This window comes from Protopterus annectens, chromosome 12.part0 (assembly GCF_019279795.1).
Source record: "Protopterus annectens isolate FY-2018-M chromosome 12.part0, PAN1.0, whole genome shotgun sequence".
In the NCBI taxonomy this organism is placed as follows: domain Eukaryota; kingdom Metazoa; phylum Chordata; order Ceratodontiformes; family Protopteridae; genus Protopterus; species Protopterus annectens.
Genome location: NC_056746.1, coordinates 478,034,443 through 478,057,462, shown reverse-complemented (window position 1 = coordinate 478,057,462; position 23,020 = coordinate 478,034,443). Strand labels below are relative to the sequence as shown.

At 43.5% G+C, this 23,020-nt stretch overlaps 1 protein-coding gene across 7 annotated transcripts in view; it reads left to right on the top strand.

The window, feature by feature from the left end:
- Positions 1–23,020, top strand: part of EPN2 (epsin 2) — a 978,978-nt gene that overhangs the window by 92,711 nt on the left and 863,247 nt on the right. Inside the window, exon 1 of one of the 7 annotated variants that reach the window (XM_044089575.1) lies at positions 881–907. The exons of the other annotated variants lie outside the window; for them this stretch is intronic. The gene's annotated coding sequence lies outside the window, so the exon portion shown is untranslated. Of the gene's footprint in view, positions 1–880; positions 908–23,020 lie in introns of those variants that run through there. 7 annotated transcript variants of the gene reach the window in all.

The window sequence follows — 23,020 nt, the reverse complement described above, 5'->3', positions numbered from 1 at the left end:
ATACATATATATATATGTCTGTATCTGCATAGATGTGTCTGTGTATATGTTTCCTGGAGATGTTGATAGCTTCCACATTTTACATTTCCTATGGGAGCCAGACTCTACTGCATGATATGTTACCAGTACCAGCCTGACGTTATACAGGTGGGATGCAGTACTGTTAACATCTTGTGCCCATGTCGTGTCAGGTCCTGGTTATGGGATCTGCAACACTTGGTAGTGTATTGCAGGACGGACATGTTTGGCTGTGAGGGGGAGGTGTGGCTATTCGTGCAAGACGTATATTGTTTGAGGCCTCTCAACCCCATTAACGGTGCATGTGGACATATTTGTTTTTGTTACTCTACCATTGCTATCTATAGATGTATGGCCATATATACCTTTATAGATATGTATATCTGCTTACATATATAAAACTATGTCTGTATATACCTACATAGATATATATCTGCGTACATATATGTACCTTGCTGTGTATATTTAGACTTATAGGTGTAGACATATGTGTTGATGTAGGCATTTGCATGTATATATATTCATATATATATATATATATATATATATATATTTCTAAAATATATATATATATATATATATATATATCTATGTATATAGACATGTTGTATCTGTTTAGATATTAATATATTTACACACACATACATCTAGATGTTGGTATACATTCTCTGTACTGTTGCATGACTGGGCTGGATGATATGTTTCTGAAAACATCAGATTTATGTACATCTGGCATGGCTTTGTGGTAAATCACTTTGTCTATGGTGTTGCAGGGTCCTGGTTTCGAGCCTTGCAGAGGCTGTTTATTTTGTTGCTGGGCAGAACACGAGCCGTTGAATACAGAGTGATTAAGGCATTTTAAAGCAGTTGTAAGCATGTTTGCTCAGAGGTAAGCATTGCTAACTTCCAGTTACAGTTTCTTATACTCATTTAACTTCTAAATTACTTAATCTGTGTAGGCAGTGTTTACCCCCGCGCAAACGCACTTAGATCCCGCTTACTGCTGCTTAAAAGTGCTTACTCCCGCTTACCCCCGTGCTAATTTCTTTAAAAGAAAAGAAAAAAGGGTCAATAGGAAAGTAGTGAAAAAGGGGGCACAAAGAGGGAAAGACAGTAGGGAAAATAGCTAGGGATGTGCAGGAAGGGTAGGGAATGTCTATAGCTGCCCATTTCTTCTACAGCAACAGCTGTGCATATACACTGAATTTGTAGGTAGATTTGGACACTCAAACCCCTTGGAGAGGGGTGAGGACAACAATGATAAGTTGTGATGCCAATTAGAGACCCCGACCTGGCAGTGAGTGAAAGGTGCCCGTCCGCACCTACTCTCAGGACAGGCGAACCCCATTCTCTCAGGTGGTTCCACCCAAAGGTGGCGCAGCACCAACGGACAGGGAGGTCCGGGGGTGAGCCCCAGACATGCTGGTGCCCGGTGCCTCGGCCAGCTGAGGTGGGACAGATGGGTCCACTGGGACCGGCCTTCCCAAGGGTGCTGTAGTGTTTAGATTTCAACATCATATATGAGTTAGTAATAGTCAGCGCATTCCAGGGTTAGGTATAACAGCATGCAGATATTCCCATTAATCCAGACACCAGATACAGAACAGTTGCATAGCAAACAAAACACATGCATATATGGGATCACAGTGGTAATAAGAACAGCATGCAGGTACGTTGATGGCACCATGCCAACAATGTTGGAATAATTCAATATGGCACATGAATGGGAACCATTAAAATATTTATCAAACAATTGGACATTATCAGAGTCCGTATATACCAGTTGGAGTAGGTATGTTGATTATTGTTGGAGATAAGGTGGCGGGGAGAGAAATATGTCAATTAACAAGTAGTATATTCCTGTACTCCACATTACTTTCCTAGTCAGTGCTGTTATCTGTACCTTACATGTCTTACTACACTACCCTATAGACTTGTACTGGACACTGATATGGCTATCGACATCATTACACATGAACCGGTTTTACCTGCAGTATGTACCTCTTACCTGGTATACCTGTGGAGGGAATGGTTGTTAACACTGACTGTTTGTACACATACGCCCGGATTCCGGGTTGATGTTTTGCACTATGCTGTCCAACTCTTTCTGCACAGACTCTGGCCATGTGTTGACCACATGCTGTTGTGCCTGGACATATCTAGAATATTGCCCTCTTCCACCTTTAGTGACCTGACAGACACATATACATGCTTTTCTACACAGTTATATTATGTAGCACAGTGTGGGCGACCGTGACCAGCGATACTTTTATTATTCAGAGAAACTGCAACACTCACAATCCCCTACAATACCAGGGTGGATGGGACCAGTACAGGTTATATTGGTCTGTATTTCTCAGCACAGTGTTTGTATCCAACGTACCTGTGGGAGCAATGTTTGCTAGCACTACCTGACGGTTGCCACACACTGTTCCAGATTACACATTAGTATTATGCACATACATCTCACTCTCTTACTGTACACACTCTGGTCACAGCTTGACAACATGGGAGTGTAGATAGGCCGTACTTGAAATATTACTCTCCTAACAGTTTTGGGGTTGGGGGTTGCTACAGTGACAGGTGTGTTCTCATGATGGTTGACAATCACCTGTATTCACTGTTTGCTGACTGCACATCTGGGATCATCCCACAGACTTACCAGGGGGACAGGCAGCAGATATGGGCACATATACTGGACATTCTGGCCTCGTGTACAGTTGTGGGGTATGAATCTGTATGCAGTCTAATTCCACTCCCAGGATTCAGATCATGGCTGTGTCTGCTACAACGTAAACACTGTCCATCACAGTTGTCTACTATATTGATATTGCTGTACATCTCCAATCTGCATTCTGTCTTATTAATCCCCTGTGCTTATGCATTCTGACCTTGTATAACAACAGTCTTGTACAGAATTCCTAGACAGTTATATGTTGTAGGACAGTGTGGGTGACAGTGATGTGTAATACCTCATTGTCCAGAGCAACTGCATTTCATTCTTGTATTTCTGAGCACAGTGTTTGTATCTGACAGACCTGTGGGAGGAATGTTTATTAGCACTACCTGAATGTTTCCACATACAGTACCAGGTTCCACATTACTGTTGTGCATATACGTCTCACCCTGTTACTGTACACACTCTGACCACAGCTTAACAAGTTGGGGTATCCATGAGATATACGTGGCTTCTTAGTCACATAAGGTATTGGGGGTTGCTAGTGTTCCAGGTTTGTTGTCATAGATGTGTGTCAATCAGTTGTATTTCTTGTTTGCTGCCTATACGTCTGGGATCATCACACTGATTTCCTAGTGGGACAGGTTGATAGGCATTAGATATGGGCTACTTTAATAGACATTCTGGACATTTCTGTACAGTTGTGGGGTATGATTCTGTATGCAGATTACTACTACTGGCAGGATTCGAACCGTGGCTGTGTGTGCTAAAAAAAAACAGTTCACATCTCAGTTGCATGTGCTATTCGTTTTTTGTTGTCTGCATTATCCCTGTTTACTATACACTAAATGGCTTCTGGGGATTACACCTGTCATATACTGGCATTCCTTCCTACACATTCAGTGTATGGTATGGGTAACCGTGCTTAATACTACAGTACTATTACATGACTGCAAATCTACATTACCATATGATACCAGAATGTACACATGCAGTCCAGCATTTAGACCTGTTTTGTCAGGATATTACACTTTTATTGCCATACAAACAATATGAGACTCTTCTTGCCATATTCTCTAGTGTATGGCAGTACTTGCCTTGAACAGTACAGGATGTTATGTAGTCCTATCTCGCCTACATTCTTACCCATGGGTTTGGAGCCGAATATTGGCTCCGACTCGGCGTATTTTACTAGCTCAAAAGTCTCCGATTGGCTGGGCTAAGAGGGTATCCCATAGTACACTGCTTCGCATCCCCAGATCTTGTTTGCCTCTTGTAGAGCTCGGACGTGGTCTCGCTTGGCTGTGGCTAAGTACCTCTTTTTTGACTTATTACTCTTGAGAATTGGTTGTTTACACCCAAAAGCTATTTTAATAGCTAATTTTTGCTGCTGTCGTTGTGTTTGCGTGTTTCTGGTGGTTTTTGTGGTATCCCTAACTGTTCCCAAGGGCTAGGCCAGTTTTAGTTAGAGGACCTAGTCTTCCCTTAGTTGAGTTGTTCGTGTGCTTCTTATTGTATTGTCTTAGAACCATTTAAGTCAGAGGTCCTCTCTCTGTGTCCTTGTTACCAGTTGTTTGTTTAGAGCTTCGCTCTTTCTCTGTGGTACTGTTTGCTAGTCTACGTTGTGGGCTTCCCACCCATTTGGCAGTTGTTAACTGTAGTGAACGCTGTGTGCTTGCTGCCATTTGGTAGTTTGTTAACTTCTAGATATGTCTAAAGATCAGAAAGAATATAAGCCTTCTGGCTTTAAAAAGTGTTCAAAGTGCGGATATAAAATGTCCATCACAGATGGACACTCGGTCTGTGTCTACTGTCTTGGAGCCATGCATTTACAGGAGTCGTGTAGCTTTTGCCATGCCTTCAGTCCTAGGGTGCTCCAAGAGAGGAAAAACAAATTGATTCCAAAGAGACTGCTTAAACCATCTTTTGAGGAGGCTATAGATTCGGCCTCCAGCTCTCAGTCTAAATCTAAGACTTCCAAGTCCAAGAAAAGATCTCCGGCTCCATCTGCATCTTCGGAGCCTCTGGAGAAGATTACTATATTGGATACTGCTTCCTCGGCTCCACTGTCTTCGGGGCCGCAGGAGGTGTCTGTGTTAAGTGATTCAGCGTCCGCTCTGATCATTCTCGAACCCATTCGGAGCCGGTCGCCTAGTGTGAGGCATGGTTCACCAGATAAGAGATCTCAGTCTCCATCCATCTCCTCCAAATCCTCTAGGCTTTCTGATTTGGATGTGGATAGGGTGGTGCAGAGGCTCCTGCAGTCGCCGGTGTTGGCTAAATTGTTTTCAGCTCCGACCCAGTCGGCTCCGGAGCCAATTCCTATGGTTGTTTCAATGATTCCTCCTCTGAGCACATCTTTGTTGTCGGAGCCAGCATGTTCCGCTCCGAGTGACGTTATTGCGCCGGCTCCGTTACCCCCCTTGGGTTTATTGGTGCCGACCTCGGCTCCGACCATGTCAGTTCCGTCCACAGGGTTCAAGACTCTGGTCTCCTCGTTCGGGCCCGAAGGGGATAGTTCGGGACATCTTTCGGTTCAGAGTCTCCCACTTGGTGCATTGGCTTGGGGGACCTGGTCTGGGTCGTGGCCTTGGAGGCCGGTCGGTCCTCGGACTCGGGGGGACCCACCTTTGAGGCCATGCCGAGTGCGCTGGCCAGGTCATCAGCTACGTCACTCGGGTCGGTCATTCCATCCCCTACCACTCCGGCGAGAGCTTCTGACACTCACCTATCCTTGGACAGTAGAGTGCCAGGCCCTAAGGATACCCCCACGAGCAGTCCCCCACTTTCTGAAGGTCCCTCAGAGCCTGTGCCTGAGGAACCTCCCAGAAATAAATTGTGCAAGAGGAAGCACATAGACTCCCAGGATGAGTCTCTCACTTCCGATACTGACCTCGAGGAATAGGAAGGCTCCCCCAAGTCTTCCTCTGATGATGTTTCCTTCTCCGATATCCTGGAGATAATGAAATAAAGAGGAGACTGGCCTTCCAAAACCCCTTCTGAGGAGGAGTCAGTATTCCTTAAGGCTTTTGGTGCTCAACCTTCCACCTCCTGGGTGTCTCCACCCTTCGATGAACTTCTTGACCTTATTTGTCGAAGGGTGTGGGAAAACCCTGATTCTGTGGAGCCCGTACCTAGGTGCCCCAGTAAATTTCTCTCCGCCCCTCAAGGAAAATAATTTCTGTCAAAGGGAGTCCCGGTTGATGCCATGGTGGTGGCGGCAGCCACCCAGAAGGAAGTTGCAGAGTCTTCCTCATCGGTCCATCCTCCTAACAAGGAGTCTAGGACTATGGACCGGTTCAGGAAACGGACCTTGCCTTCAGCCACCTTCACCTTAAGGTCGCTGAATTATTTATCTCATTTCATTCGGCTCCAGAGAGATCTCCTTAAGGAGTTGGCAGATACTCTTGCGGGTAACATACCTGAAGCGGTGGCTCAGACAGTTAACGCACATGTTTCTACCCTCAACTCCATTGCAAACTCATCCATGCGACTCATTTCATATGCAGCCGATCGGGAGAGTAGGGCGGCCAGCTCAGGGGTAGCCCTTAGAAGGCAAGCCTGGCTGCGCCTGTGTCACTTCGCGGAGGCCTTCAAGTCTTCCTTCATTGATGCCCCTTTTGATGGTTCCTCCTGGTTTGGGACCAAAGTGAAAGACACACTCACCAGGTGCGAGCAAGAGAGAAAGACCCTGTCTGCCGTAGGGGTCCATTTTTCCCTTCCGTCTAGGCCTTATCCCAATGCCCAGCGAGGAGGAAAGATGTGGTTCAAGAAATCACAAAGGTTTTTTCCTGCCGCACAAAGTGAAACCCCCTCCCGAGGCAGGGGAGGAGGGAGTTATACAGGGAGACGTCGCCCCAGAGGCAGAGGGGGCCACCGCAACTCCGGAGACCACGACTCCTTCCGTGGCTCCCCATACTCTCATTCCTGAGGATGTGCCCGACTGTGCTTATCCGGAGCATCACCCAGGAACGATGGGTATTAAGGATAATTTCCGGAGGTTACATCATTCCATTCTCTTCAGTACCCCCTCCCATAAGAAAAATCCCGGACGTTCCACCCAGTCAAAGGGATCAAGCAGCCTCAGAGATATCTCAGCTGCTAGAAAAAGGAGCCATCCAACCAGTCCCCTTAGACCAAATCGGATTAGGGACTTACTCAAGATTCTTTTTGGTGCCGAAAAGAACAGGGGACCCGAGACCCATACTAGATCTCAGTCAACTCAACAATTATGTACACAAGTCCAAATTCCGGATGGTCACTCTACAGTCTATTCTCCCATTGTTGGGAGAGGAAGTATGGATGTGCTCCATCGACCTGAAGGATGCTTACTACCATGTCAAAATGGACAGGGCATCCAGGTGTCATATACGCTTCCGGCTGGGAGCCAGACACTTCCAGTTTCGAGCCCTGCCCTTTGGTCTCACCACAGCCCCCAGGGTGTTCACCAAGTGTATGGCAGTGGTGACGGCTCACTTGAGACGTCAAGGATTCCAGGTGTTTCCGTACCTGGATGACTGGCTTCTCACTGCCCCCCACCAGGCATCAACTAATTCAGACCAGGGACGCTCCATCAGTCTATGTCACCAATTAGGCATCACGATGAACTGGAAAAAATCTGCCTTATTGCCCTTACAGCGTGTCACCTTTATAGGAGCAGAGTTGGACACCATTCAAATGCAAGCGTTCTTACCACAAGAAAGAATCCCAGGGTTGCAACAACAAATTCTCATGCTGATGCCTCTGAGACATGCAAAGGCAAGACTGATTCTTCAACTTCTAGGGACCATGGCGGCTACTATCATGTTGGTTCCGCTAGTGAGATTACACATGAGACTACTTCAATGGCTTCTCTTTGTCCAATGGTCTCTCCAAAGACTTTGCTATCCCATCCAATCCTAATGATAGGTGCAAGCAGGACCTCCATTGGTGGCTGTGCACCAACAACTTGAACAGAGGAAAACCCTTTGTTCCACCCGTCCCTGTTGCCACGGTGACCACGGACACCTCCCAGATGGGGTGGTGGGGCATTATCTCGGCAGGACGGTCCAAGGCACGTGGCAGGAGCACGAGATACATTTGCACATAAACGTCCTGGAGATGAGAGCAGTGCTTCTTGCGTTGCAGGCACTTCAAGACGTTCTCCCTCTAGGGACCATTGCGATACACTAAGACAACATGTCAGTAGTGTGGTGTCTCAACAAGCAAGGAGGAACCCAATCTTACCCACTATGCAGGGAGGTCATGCGCGTGTGGCATTGGGCAATAGCTTCCCAATGGTTTCTGGTGGCCATTCCGGGGAAGACCAGTGTAATAGCGGACAAGCTAAGCAGGGCGATTCTTATGCCCTACAAGTGGTCCCTGAATCGCCTGGTTGCAGAGCGAATCTTCAGCAGATGGGGTCAACCTTGCTGCAACCTTTTTGCCAGCCCTCTCAATGCGAAATGCAGCAACTACTTCTTGCTGGTCCCTGAATCGCCTGGTTGCAGAGCAAATCTTCAGCAGATGGGGTCAACCTTGCTGCAACCGTTTTGCCAGCCCTCTCAATGCGAAATGCAGCAATTACTTCTTGCTCATCCCCCACCGGGGGAATCACCCAAGGACGCTCTAGCTCACAATTGGCCCTCTGGTCTGCTTTATGCTTTCCCTCCGTTTCCCCTTCTCTCAAGGGTGATTTCAGAAAGCGCAATCCTTGGGAAGCAGGATGATTCTGATTGCCCCACACTGGCCTCGTCAAGTATGGTCCCCCTTCCTTCAACCTTACATTGTGGATACTCCTTGGATTCTGGAACCCCTTCCAGATCTACTGATGCACATGTTGGGACAGTTCCACCCCTCTCTGAGGACACTCCGGCTGACAGCCTGGCTTCTCCACTTCCATCGTTAGTCAGATGTCATAATTTCTCGCCGGAAGTAGTCCATATATTATCGTCCTCTCATAAACCATCCACTAGAAAAATCTACTTTAGCAAATGGAAAAGGTTCTGTATCTGGGCTCATTCTAGAGGCATTGATCCCTACACAGCTCCAATTGATTCCATTTTGGAATTTTTGTCTATACTGTTCCATCAGGGGTCTGCATCAGCCACCATCAAACTTCAGCTGGCGGCTATATCAAACTTCCATGTGGCCAATGAGCCTAGCCTTATGGCACACAGACTATGTAAAGCATTCCTTAAAGGTACCCTATTGCTTCGTCCCCCGGTATCCCAACCTGTTATGCCCTGGGACCTCAATTTTGTTCTTCAAGCCCTCACTCTTCCACCTTTCGAGCCTGCAGCTACCTGCGAGTTAAAATTTCTTACATGGAAAACATCATTTTTAACAACAATCACTTCAGCGAGGCAGGTCTCCGAAATTCAAGCCCTCTATCAAACCCCCATATTTGATCTTCCATAAAGATAGAGTTTCTCTTAGACCAAACCCGTCATTCCTTCCCAAAGTGGCTTCTGTGTCTAATATAAATCAGTCTATTGAGCTGCCAGTTTTCTTCTCCAATTTTTCCAACAAGGCAGAATTCAGATTGTACCAATTGGATGTACATAGACAGTTACGCTTCAATCTCCATCAGACGAAAGATATCCGGAAATCTGGCCAACTCTTTGTCTCCTTTTCAGAAAACTGGTCTGGTTCTCCGGTATCCAAAGTCACACACTCTAGATGGATAGCCAGCTGTATTTCCTTAATCTATCAGACAGCAGGTAAAAATTTGCCCTGTCCACCTAAAGCCCACTCCACAAGAGCGGTTTCCACATCTACAGCATATCAAGCTAGATTGTCGATGGATGATATATGTGCTGAGTCCACTTGGGCTTCTCCTCACACCTTTGTCTCTCATTACATATTGGACGTGGTTTCCAGGGGCAGATCTTCATTTGGCTCCACAGTTCTCAGGAGTATTTTCCTATGAGCCACCCAGGTTGAAGGTGCTAGAGACTCTGTCCCATGGGTAAGAATGTAGGCGAGATAGGACTACATAACATCAAGAAGTTATGTACTCACCATAACGTTCGATGTATGTAGTCCATCTCGCCTCACATTCTTACTTACCCTCCCGCCTTCCCCCTGCCTGGAGGATTTGGAAGTTAGATTTTATCCTGCAGAGTCCCTTTGAATAAATTTGTTTGTATGGATGTGTGCTATGTATGCAGTAAATGGTTTGTTAGCAGCAAACTAGATCTGGTGATGCGAAGCAGTGTACTATGGGATACCCTCTTAGCCCAGCCAATCAGAGACTTTTGAGCTAGTAAAATAGGCCGAGTTGGAGCTGATATTCGGCTCCGAACCCATGGGTAAGAATGTGAGGCGAGATGGACTACATACATCGAACGTTATAGTGAGTACATAACTTCTTGTTTAATACTAGCAATTAATTTACTACTACTTTTATTTTTATTACGTATGACAGTAAAAGCATGAGTATTACTGACCTGCCTCACGTCGCAACCATGCCAGGTGGCAGATGTGGGCCTCCTGGTTTGTGGCCAGCTCCGTTGTAGCTGTGGGGTACATGAGAGGAATATTAGCCATACCTATTCGTGATATACCTGAGCTGGCAATTATTACACACATACTGGGGTGATGCACACGGCTGGAACATCCCCTGACACTCTATCCTCTTGGAGCCACTCTTCCAAGAGGTCCCCCTTCCGCCGCTTCAGGTCAGCATAGTGGTGAATGACCTGCTCACCAGTTCGGGGTATGCCGGTGGCACTGGAGGTTGCGGGCGAGACAGTCCCAGGCCTCCGCCTTATATTGGGAGCCCTGGTACTGGCCCTGCAGCAGTCTCTGTGCATGGTCTTTAACTAGGAGTCCTGCCATGACCTTGGACTCCTGGATGCACCAGCTCTGCACCCGTAAGCGCACTCCTTCTCCCCTTACCGCCATGCTGCCTGCAAGGGGAAGCTACAACCAGTTATGAGCTGTATTTCTGCCTCTTGGGTTTAAGTAGGGCTGTTTTCCCACACTTTTCCGTGATTGGCCGGTTTTGAAAAGGCTAAGCTATGGGCAAACCTGCTTAACTAAGGTTGGCATTGTTTAAAGTGGTATACCACTGGCCACAAAGAGTTAGCTGGTCTACACATTGCTTACACCTCCTAAGCTGGCCTGTGCAATGCTTAGCATTGCCTACATTAGACATTCATTATAATGCCTTTTTGGCATTGTGTTATTATTCATTACACCTTATATGTATGCCTAGTATCCTTGATATGATGTGTTATGTACACTCTGTGGGGTCCTTGTATTTTATTGGGGACTTCGACACTCTATTACAATTACACCTCACTTCTGGGCTTACTGCTGTACTCCAGTTCACATATTTGTTATGTAGTGGGTTATGGCACATATGACTGTATACTGATGCCTTTCACAGGTTCAGTTTGGTTATACTATGGTGAGGACATGTTTACTACTACCTCATTCTTCTGTACTTCTGTGATAGCTTGGTGGTTGACTACTGGGACTATGGTATATAGGGTCCTGGGTTCAGGACCTGCATGGCTGTTTATTTTGTTGATGGGCAGAACAAGGGCCATTGGATACAGAGTGATTAAGGCACTTTTGAGCAGTTGTAAGCGGCTTTGCATGTCTGTAAGCACTGCTAACCTGCCGTTACATCAGCTTACAGAGAGTTAGTTATAGAATTGCTTAGCCAGGTGTAGGCATTGCTTACCCCCGCGCAAACGCATTTAAAACCACTTACTAGTGCTTAAATATGCTTACTACTGCTTATTTGTGCTTAAACCTGCTTAATAGTGCCTTATTCATTATGACACTGACACTTCACATGTGCATTTCCTGCAGTACTCCAGTTCATAAATATATGTTATTTAGTGGATTGTGCAACAAAAATATTGGTCATAATGTGCTTTGCCATGGAAAATGGAATGTGCTGCAGTGGGACTCGAACCAGGAAGGCCTGCTCGTAATGCGAATGCTCTGCCCACTACACTATTGCTATGCTGCTTAGTTTGCATATATCTTCCTTGTTATCCTCTTCAGCCTTTTAAGCTGCTTTAATTGTAGCTAAGCGATGGGCACACCAGCGCACCTACGGTTAGCTTTAATCGGATTTAAAAAAAAAAAAAAGGGTTTCTTCATTTTATTTATATGTACTGTTGCTGTTGTACACATGGGGGACTGTTGGTAGGGATATGCGGACACCTATGAGTGGTCTCGCTCATTTCTTACCCCTTTCTGCTGTTATACATTGCAGGGCAGGTTTATTCTGAGAGCTGTGCTCTCAGACACGCCCCCTGCACTCTTACACGCTCCATGTAAGCCTAGGAGCTCGGGCAGGGTGTCTTATTAATATGCATGGCACGCTGCCGTCTTTCTCCTAAATGGGTGCTTCCCTGCAGGACTAAGCTAGTCCTGCACGGAAGATTATTAAATCCAGGGGATAGTGTTAACCAACAGAGTAGTGGTGTAAATGATACGGCGTGCAAGGAAATTTACCCTAGTGCAGAGTAGTATTGATTGTGATTCTCCCTTACATTGTGACATTTGTATTTGTATTACTCAGATTTTGTTTGTTAGGGTCAGAACTTTGTGTAGTTAATAAACTTTGTGAGATAATGAAGAAGAGACTGCCACAGTTTTGGAACAAGTGCAGATATGTTTAGTTTAATAGATGGGGTTTGGAAAGTAGGGGCTACTGTACCCTGAAATTTGAGGTTGTAGGTTTGGGTGGTAGGCATTAGCTTTATTGCTAGTGGAGGACTGTCATCCTGATGGCGTTATCTGAATACTTTAGAGACCAGAAGTAGGTTGGATATGGCCTTTACTGGCAGCCAGTTTGCCATAGAATAAAGTTAGACAGTGGTGTTCATGGCAAGGGGAGTTGTTAATGAAGCAGCATATTTTTTTTGAATAAGATCTGTAATGTTTTTTAATATTTCCCCTGTACCACTTGGGGAAGTTGGAGTGTTAATTTGCCCTCACAGCCCTTTCCAGTCTTCAGGATTTCTCCACTGGACTTTCTTGAATCTATCCTCCAACTTTGGCTACATTACTTTTAAATCTAGTTTTCAGCTCAGCATCTCCTCATATGGCTTGTTTCCTAACTACTGATTTCTTTCTATAACTTTTTGCTAGGGCACCCCTTCATTTTGGTTATGTTTACTTGATAACCAGCACTTGGACTAAGCTCTCTTTTCATTAGTTCATAGTTTTTTTTTTAAATCTTCTAAGCTAGTACTGACTAGATTTAGGGCACAGCACGAAAGATTATTTGCAATGAATGTAATCATTCTATGGAAGCTTTGCTTTTTTTGTGGAATACAGATCGTCACTTTGTAACTTCTGATTACCCTTCTGTCCTGTTGGGGGGGCAATATAGATTGTGGTAGAAGTGCGCTGTTTCATCATTGTGCTCAAAATGGTACAGTTCTTCTATGTAGATGAGAAACATCTGCATTTCATTAGAGGATCTCTTCCATTTGGCTGGCAACTGTGCAAGTATGTATTAGCTTTTAGTACTGTGCTATACTAAAATCCTGGGAGAGTACAAGCTCAGCTGTTTGGCCAGAAGAGGGTCAGAAAAGATCAACTTTACTTAAGAGTTCCTGTGGGAAAGTAATGATGAGGCTAATGATATAAATGTACACCATGGATCATGGAAGAGGCTGTTAGTTTCCACAAAATATAAAGTGATGCAGGAAACGCTCAAGAATTTTTACACAAGAAAATTGCTATTTAATTTTGTACTGACAGAGGATGTATACTGTGACATTTTTATGTTCATCTCTAGGAGTTATATGTTGGCCAGCACCTTCAGATTTTGAATTGCTTAACCACTATGGCACTCCTTTCTCCTGCTGGCTTTCATGAAAGGAGGAAATCTATTTTTGGAGAACAGAAGCTAATTGGTTACAATTGGAAGTGTTGTGACATTTGTCGAGTGGCGGGGACTTCTTTTCTGTGATCTTGAAGGATGTTGCTTAGTGTGTACTGCTGTTCCTATTCATTACCCTCAAATCACGGAACACCACAAATCCGGTTTTCTCCTTTTTGACTGAAATAGTTAAGCTGTCAATATTGCAACTCTTGCCTTTTTTCTTCTGTCCTTTTACAAGTGAAGCATTTTAAGATGATGTAGGATTTTGTGATTAAGTACTTCAAAGATTTTTTTTTTTTTTTGGTAAGTGAACTGATCCTTCAAAGATGCTTTTCATCCATGTCCTGGGCCACAAGACTGGATACTCGTGTGGATGTATTTATAGACGGGTATTTCAGCTCTCTGCACAGTATGTTGACTTGTGCTGTCGTCTGTTTTGATCTCATCTGTTGTGGCACAATTTTGGAGTTACCTTATGGTCATGGTTGTGCAGATAAATTAGTGTAAGTACAAGTAAAGTGGTATGGAGACAAAGCTCTCACTTAAATGAATTTGTGTTTTTGTAGGCTGGACAGGTTTGGTACTGAATAGATTTAATACCACATTTATAGTGGGCATGGTTTAGACGTGCACAAAAACATGTTAAATTTCCTTTATTGGCAATTTGTTTGGACTGTGTGTGAGATGAGATATACTGAGTGTTAGGAGGGTGGATTATTGTTGTAACTGGTAAATGAGGAGTCTGTGCGTGTGTGCGTATTTGTATGTGTATGTACATTTTATATAGTTTACTATGACTTGCTGGAATGGCAGTCAGTTGAATGCCTGATGTTCGAAATCACTGTGTACAAGGAGCAGGAAATCGAATCAACTGAGGTCGACCAGGTTGTTGCATGGTGCACTCGACCTTTTGGCAAACGATGTACCGAGACTATGAAGGGAGGTCGCTCTTCAGTGAAGAACAGGGAATTAGCCCATTTCCTCACTGTAATGCGATCTTGAAGTTGGTTTATTTAATGTGCAGGGGGTGTGGGGGGTGTAGCCCTCTGCAAAACAGTAGAATTAACATACCTTTGACTGTAGAGTTCAACGGTACGTTACTGTGCATAACAGGAGGTGAGTGACGTCATCTCCTGCTATCACCTCCTGCTATGTCGAATACATCGAACCATTGTGGTTGATGTATTCATTTTCACTTTGGTTTACTATTCAGAATTTTGAATTCAGCATTTCGGGTTGACATTTTAAATGGTCGACCAAAGTCGATTCGGGATTTCATAGTGTATATATTTATATATATATATATATGTGTGTGTGTGTGTATATATGCATGTATGTATATATATATATATATATATATATATATATATATATATATATATATATATAATGTATGTAGATTAAAGATCAGTACATATACAGTGCAGTGCAATGAAAAAGTATTTCCCCCCTTCCTGATTTCTTATTTTTTTGCATGTTTGTCACACTTAAATGTTTCAGATCATCAAACAAATTTAAATACAAGACAAAGATAACACAAGTCAACACAAAATGCAGTTTTTAAGTGATTATTTATTAAGAAAAAAAAAATATCCAAACCTACATGGCCCTGTGTGAAAACGTAATTGCTCCCCTTGTTAAGTCATGAAGTAACTGTGGTTAATCACATTTTTGGGAAAGCTGAGTTCAATTTCACTAGCCACACCCAGGTCTGATTACTCCCAGACCAGATGAATCAAGAAATCATTTAAACAGAACCTGTCAGACAAAGTGAAGTAGACTAAAAGATCCCAAAAAGGAAGACAGCATGCTGCGATCTAAAGAAATTCCAGAACAGGTGAAAAACAAAGTAATTGACATTTATCAGTCTAGAAAAGGTTATAAAGCCACTTTTAAAGCTTTGGTACTCCAGTGAACCAAGCTGAGAGCCATTATCCACAAATGGAGAAAACATGGAACAGTGGTGACCCTTCCCAGGAGTGGCCGGACTACAAAAATTACCCCAGGAGCGCAGCGACGACTCATCCAAGAGGTCACAAAAGAACCCAGAACAACATCTAAAGAACTGCAGGCCTCGCTTACCTCAGTTAAGGTCAGTGTTCATGACTCAACCAGACTGGGCAAAAATGGCATGCATGTCAGAGTTCCAAAGTGAAAACCACTGCTGACCAAAAAGAACATAAAGGCTCGTCTCACTTTTGCCAAAACACATATTGATGATCCCCAAGACTTTTGGGAAAATATTCTTTGGACTGACAAAACAAAAGTTTAACTTTTTGGGAGGTGTGCGTCCTGTTACATCTGGCGTAGAAGTAACACAGCATTTCAGAAAAAGAACATCATGGCAACTGTCAAACGTGGTGGTAGTCTGATGGTCTGGGGCTGCTTTGCTGCTCCTGGACCTGGACGACTTGCTGTGATTGAAGGAACCATGAATTCTGCTCTCTACCAGAAAATGCTGAAGGAGAATGTCCGGCCATCAGTTCATGACCTCAAACTAAAGCGTACTTGGGTTCTGCAGCAGGACAGTGATCTAAAACACACCAGTAAGTCCACCTCTGAATGGCTTAAAAATGGAGTGGCCTAATCAAAGTCTGGACTTTAATCCAATTGAGATGCTGTGGTATGACCTTAAAAAGGCGGTTCATGCTCAGAAACCCTCCAATATGGCTGAATTAAAACAATTCTGCAAAGAAGAGTGGGCCAGAATTCCTCAACAGTGATGTGAAAGACTCATTGCCAGTTGTAGCAAACGCTTGATTGCAGTTGTTGCTGCTAAGGGTAGCATGACCACTTATTAGGTTTAGGGGGCAATTACTTTTTCACATAGGCAATGTAGCTGTGGATAATTTTTTTTTTCCTTAATAAATAAAATCATCACTTAAAAACTGCGTTTTGTGTTTACTTGGGTTATCTTTGTGTAATATTTACATTTGTTTGATGATCTGAAACCTTTAAGTGTAACAAACATGCAAAATAATAAGAAATCAGTAAGGGGGCAAATACTTTTTTATTACACTGTATATTCGTATGTAATTTTGTAGATTAAAGATGCTCACACACATATATATATATATATATATATATATATATATATATATATATATATATATATATATATATATATATAAAATATATATGTGTGTAGAGAGAGAGCGAGAGAATTTTATATTTGTGTGTGTGTGTATGTGTGTGTGTGTGTGTATATATATATATATATATATATATATATATATATATATATATATATATATATGCGCAGATATATAATTTGCCGATTAGAGATGTGTAATGTATAGGTACATGGGGGTGTGTGTGTGTGTGTGTGTGTGTGTGTGTGTGTGTGTGTGTGTGTGCGTGCATATGTATGTATGTGTATGGGTCTGTTGTGTATAACCAAACTGCCGTAATGTCAAATATAAAACACTGACAAAATAAGTTCGATCATGCACAGTAGTGGAGGAAACCCCCCGAAAACAATAATATCGAGAGTGGAAAATATTAAAATGAATCCCTCCCCCCTGGTAACAATAACCACATATTTGTCTGAATAGTGGCAGTGTTGCAGGAAGGTTTTAAAGGAGTACAACAGGTTTCTCTAATGTATTCCTCAACTTCACGGCCCTTTTCCTCCCTATTTACATTATCCTCTGTAAAGCAACAACAATAAAGCATTAATCAGTTCCCTCCCCCAAAGTGACATCACCACAACCGTCATCTGATTCTAACAAAAATAATAAGACCCACCCATTCTGTGATGTCATGGCTCCCTTGTCCTTCCCCCAGCCTGAGTGCTGTTCATTTTATTCAGTAGTAGTGTAGTAACACCGATGTTTGGAAACACAGAAATTTGGTATGCATACTTGTACATTCTGCAAGGCAAATGAAGTTTAGGTGGTGTATCGCTTGCATACTTCTCTGTTGTATTTGCACCAGATATTGCTAGTGTGCAGTGCGGGACTAGAAAGATTAAAACATTACCCAGATATCCGAGGTGGCAGTGCAACATATTCATAGGGGCTTAACATGAGAGTAGCTCTAAGCAAGCACCATGTGAAACCTGAACAAGCACCTAGAATTATTCAGTGCAGCTTCCACACCTTAAGTCTGAAAATGAATTCACATACTCACATAAACAGGAGTAGCTGCATATTGATGGCTAAACGTGTATGGGCATGTTGGGTGGTTACTACACTGCAAAAGTGGTATGTAATGGGGGAGATATTTGGAAGGCATGAGCAAACACACCAGTATATTAAAGCCATAGCGCCAATTGCACTGGCGGCTGGCAAATAGATTTAGTAAGGGGTTTTGTCCATGCACAAATATTTCAACAGTGATTCTTTGCAGTGGCATCCATTATCTGATTCAAGGTAAGTTAACCTTGATGTCCTTTATTTTAAAAAAAATCAATAAAAAATGTACTTTGTTGTAAGTGACTTCTCACAGTAAGACGTTGTCCTGCTCGATTCTCAGCTAAAGCGTCTTCTGTGTGGAGACATGCGTGAATGGGTGTACCTTCGTTGAAGGTTGTGCATCAGGCCTGGCAAGTCGGTACGTAAAAATCTACTGCCAATCATTATCAGACCGGAGTTCCGCTGTGGCAACCCCTAACCAGGAAAAGCCGAAAGGTACAACAACATAAGTGACTTCTGGACACAAGAAAAAGGAAGGGGAAAATATAGCAATGTGGTTTGTATGTACAAAGACAAATCCAGGGACACTGCAAAAGGTTTTTTTTTTTTGCAAACCAACCAGTGGAGTAAAAACATATGAAGGCAAACACTGTATACCAACACACTTTGCACATGTAAATCTCAATTTTTAACAAGGTGGAAGCATGAAGTGATACCTTAACACTTAAATTAATAAAGATCTAAACTGGTTAATAGTATAAATGTTTTATTCTTTAGCTCCTTGGTGCAAGACCTAACTGGATGTGATTGCAGTCAAGTAAGGCCATGGCTATAGTGCAGCAAAAAAATGTCCCCTCTAACAAAGGAAATGCTAGAGCAAAGATTAAATTACATGAGTCAAGCACCCTGCTGAGATCTGCCAATCAATGGCATTACCAGGTCAAATTACCCTCAGGACTTTGACAGCTAGGGAAGCTAAGTGTTATGGGTGAGGGGAGAAGTAAATGGACTGGAATTCATTGTCTCACAAATTACTGCCTTTTAAACTAAATTAGAAAAAAAGGCAGCAGTAAACAGTACTTTCAGTGTGTTCTGTGGCATTTGCACTGTTTCTGTTTTAAGTAGTCATCCAGCAGCCGGGAATGTTACTTACACTGTTCTATTTTACTCAGTACTTTGTACGCATGCAACATCTGTCAACTTTAGGCAAACGGAGGCCTGCATGATGTAACATTTTTGAGCCAAACAATGATTTCTGGGATACTGGATGGCAACCTGATTTATCCAAACCACTTCAATATGCCAGCCTCCAGGTGGTCCGAGCCCAGAATTACATATAAAAATATTTAAAATCCTGTAAATAATCACAGAGTGCTGTTAAAGTGTAGGAAACATCATGCCGTGATGTTTTAAACATGTTTTTGAGTCTGTGGGTGCGGTACTCCTTTAATGACTGTAAGGTGCAGGGTTAAGGTTGGGGAAGGGGCAGTGTCAATGTTAGGGTTAGCACCCATTACTAAATAGGGCAGGGGTACCCTAAAAAGAAAAAAAATCAGTTGAAGCTTGAGCCCTTTCTGTCAGTCAGTGCCTCGACCAATGGTAGATTACTTTGCAGTGGCTGTTGCTGGTTCCCTGGACCACTTATTGGTTCCCTTCAGTCTTTATGGTGTAGCCTTACCAACTACTGTGGACTTTGGGTCAGACACATCCTGTATGTCTGTTGGTTGTGGGTAGGAGAGAACCATACATTTTAATTGTAGGAGTCACCCTGAGTGGGCTACTCAGAGTGGCCGGGGGAAGTGACTTCTTGCATGGGATGATTATACCCGCCCTTTCCTTGTCTTCCTGTGAGGATGAACCTAGGAAAAAGAAATGGAAAGTTAATAATTCTGATAGAAACTTTCTGTCTGTGTAAAAAAATAAATAAAAAAAAAAAAAAAAAAATCTCAGCTTAGCAATGAGCCTGTTGCAAACTGTCATTACCAGGTACCAGGTGTCTCCTTCTGTTCCTTTTTTCTCCATTCCTAATGATGAGGATGTTGAGTAATGATTTGGATGTATGTAAGGTAAAAAAAACAAAAAAACGGACAGCATCAAATAGTGAAGCAAAAATATATTAAAATATATAAAATAAAATATGTAAGGCTAATGATCCAACTTCTTTCCTTATTGTTTAGAATGGAATGGCAACCCATTTTAGTCAACCTATTTCCCTGTACATGATCAATAATAATAAACTTAAACTGTGCTGTAGCATGATGAATGGTATGTTTATATAGGGAGCTGGACATTTAAGTCCTGAAGTTGGATCATTAGGCTTAGGGGATTGTTCAAAGCTGGTCTTAATGAGCAATTTTGACTAGCCAATAGGAAGTGGCATTATGTATTTAATGCTTCTGAGCATTCATTTAAGTTTACTGATGAAGGTATTTTGATGCCGAAAACGGTCTGATTCTAGTCTGGCGGATATATACACTACCATTTTGGAGCTGTCACAATAAATATATTTTTGTTTCACTATTTGGTGCTGGCCGTTTTTTTTATTTTTAAGTTACGTTGTTTGGCCATTGCACCTGCTGTACTTGTGGTTTCTGGCTTTTAGATTATGTATGGAAGGTACCCTTTGGAAGCTGACTGGCTGTTGTGTCCTGTGCAGGATATAACCCATATAGCTAAGGCTACTGCAGCTGTGGTCATTCAAATATCTAATGTTATGGAAAGTTTACTTTCACAGTTGTACTTGGGAGGAATGCAATGCCAAACAAATGTAATACAGATGTCCTTCATGGATGCATCTGCAGTCATAACAACTGGGTTGTCCTGTCGTCAGGCAGCCCTTCAGTCGGCCGGATTCCAAAGTCCGTGTCCGGCTTCGGCTGATGTCGCACTTCACCCGACGTCATCTCTGTTGGTCTTCGGGTATAAAAGCATCAGCCGACGCCATTTTCCCCAGTCTTTCTTGCCGCGTGGCGCCCGAAGCAGAAACTGTTCGCAAGTGCCGGTCGGTCAGATCCAGAGATTACTTCTACCGAATACTACTTCGAAGACTTCTAAAGCTAAGTACCCCGTTGGGGACTTTTTCTTGCCTCAGCCGATGTCAGAAAAAGTTAATAATTGTTTAACCTGTGGGAAACAAATACCTCATAAAGATTTCCACTCTTATTGTCTGCCTTGTTTAGGCCCAGCCCACGACGTAGCAGCCTGTTCGGCCTGTGCTTCTTTCAACCGACGAACGCTTAGGCGTCGGTCGGAGTTTGCAGAACAGTTTTTCGGTTCTGATTTTGCGTACATTATGCCGTCGGATCCTCCGCCTACCCAATCTGCCACAAAACGCAAAGATAAAGACCGACACTCGCGGTCCGGTTTCGGCGAAACCATGGTTAAGCAAACGCGAGTGTCTCTGTTTCGGCGAAACCGAGAAAACTGATCAAAGTACAGCTGAACCTATCTCTACAACTGAGGCCCCTGCTACCACTCTTGAATCGGCCTCAGAAATTTTATCCACTACGGTGGTTGCCACTGACTTATCAGACACCATTCCCTTGGATGTCTCTACCCCAGCACGTGGTGCTGCTAGGCCTCCAGCAGCCATGTCCATTAAGGCCTTCGCCAGGGCTAAAGCAGCCAAGACTACTAAGACAGTGCCTGTTAAACCCCCCACAACCAGGCCCTCTTCTACTTCTCAAATGCTTACTTTGGCAGAAGATTTAATTTCATTAATTAGAGGATCTCAATCTCACCCAGACAGGGCCTCTCAGCCCCCAGAGAAGAGACCTAGGGCAGAGCCACATGAGCCAGTGTCCTCTGATGATTCTGCTGACGAATCAGACATAACTGACCTGCCAGAGGCTCCTTTCTCCAATTTTGAAGATTCTGATGCTGAAGAATCCATTCCAGCTGCTTCCCCACCAGAAGAATTCTCCTTTGGGGAAACCTTACATGCCATGCGAGAGCAGTTCCAATGGCAGCAACAGGATTTTTCAGACTCCAGAAAAAGACTTAGGACCTTTCTGCACCTCCCACAGCACAGGCCCTTAGCTATACCTCCTGTTCTCTCTGTGGTGGATGATGCTTTCAATGATGTCTGCTCCGCTCCAGATTCTTTACCCCCAGCCCCTGCCAAACCAGACAGTTTTTACAGGGTGCCAGATACTCATCACCACCTTTACAAGGCCCCACTTGCAGACCCCGAAACTATGTCCCAGGGTCCCAAGGCAGTAGCCGCGACCATAGCTAAAAACCCTATTCCTTCTGAAAGGGAAGCAAGGTCATTAGACAGATGGGGTAAAAAGGTCTACACTTCAGCTACTCTCTCAGCTAGAGCTTTAAACTGTCAGTTTCACATGATACAATACCAAGAGTTTATGCTTGATCAGTTAACTAAAAAACTAACCACTGATGAATCTCTTGATAAGAAATATGTATTAGAAATGGTAAATAACATACAACAGGTTAGCAACCATTCCTTAAAATGTGGCTATGATGCACTGGAGGCTTCATTTAGATCAGCCATGACTGGCACAGTGATAAGAAGGCATGCATGGCTAAAGGAGCAAGCTTTACGGATCATGTTAAAGCTAAGTTGCTAGATGCTCCTATGGATAAGACAAGTTTGTTTGGTACACCTGCCCAGCAGGTTATGAAGAAAATGGAAGAAAAGGCAAAATCTGTTCAAACGGTTAAAGATTTCTTGCAGGTTCAACCCCAAGGTTTAGCAGGAACTGGCCTGCCAAAAATTGGTCCTTTCCTGACTCCACAAAATTTCAAAGGGGCAGGAATAGACGTTCCAGAGGCAGAAACCAATCCAGAGGAGGTGCCTACAGAGGGCGACAGTGGCAAGGTAACAACAGAGGCACAGACACAACCACTGCCACTACATCAGCACAACCACAGTGACTTATTCCTAAATCCGCCTACCAGGGAACAAATAGCAGCTCCTCTAGGCGGAAAGTTAACCTTATTTTCAAAGAACTGGCACTACATAACAAAAGACAAGTGGATTTTACAAACCATAGATCAAGGTTACGGTTTCACTTCCACACTTTACCAGTCAAAGAGGAATTCCAAATCTACCTCCAAATCAAAAAACAGAGGCACTACAACAGATAATGGAGTTAGCAAACATGAGAGCTGTGGAAAGAGTGCCAACAGCAGAGCAAGGAAAGGGGTTCTACTCCAGACTATTCCTAGTTCCAAGAAAGGAAAAAGTTGGAGACCAATTCTCGACCTGTCCACCTTAAATACATACATCATTGTCCCAAAATTCAAAATGCTGACCCTACAGCAACTTCTTCCCATGCTGGGCAAGGAGTCTTGGCTGGTAACTCTAGATCTCAAGGAGGCATACCT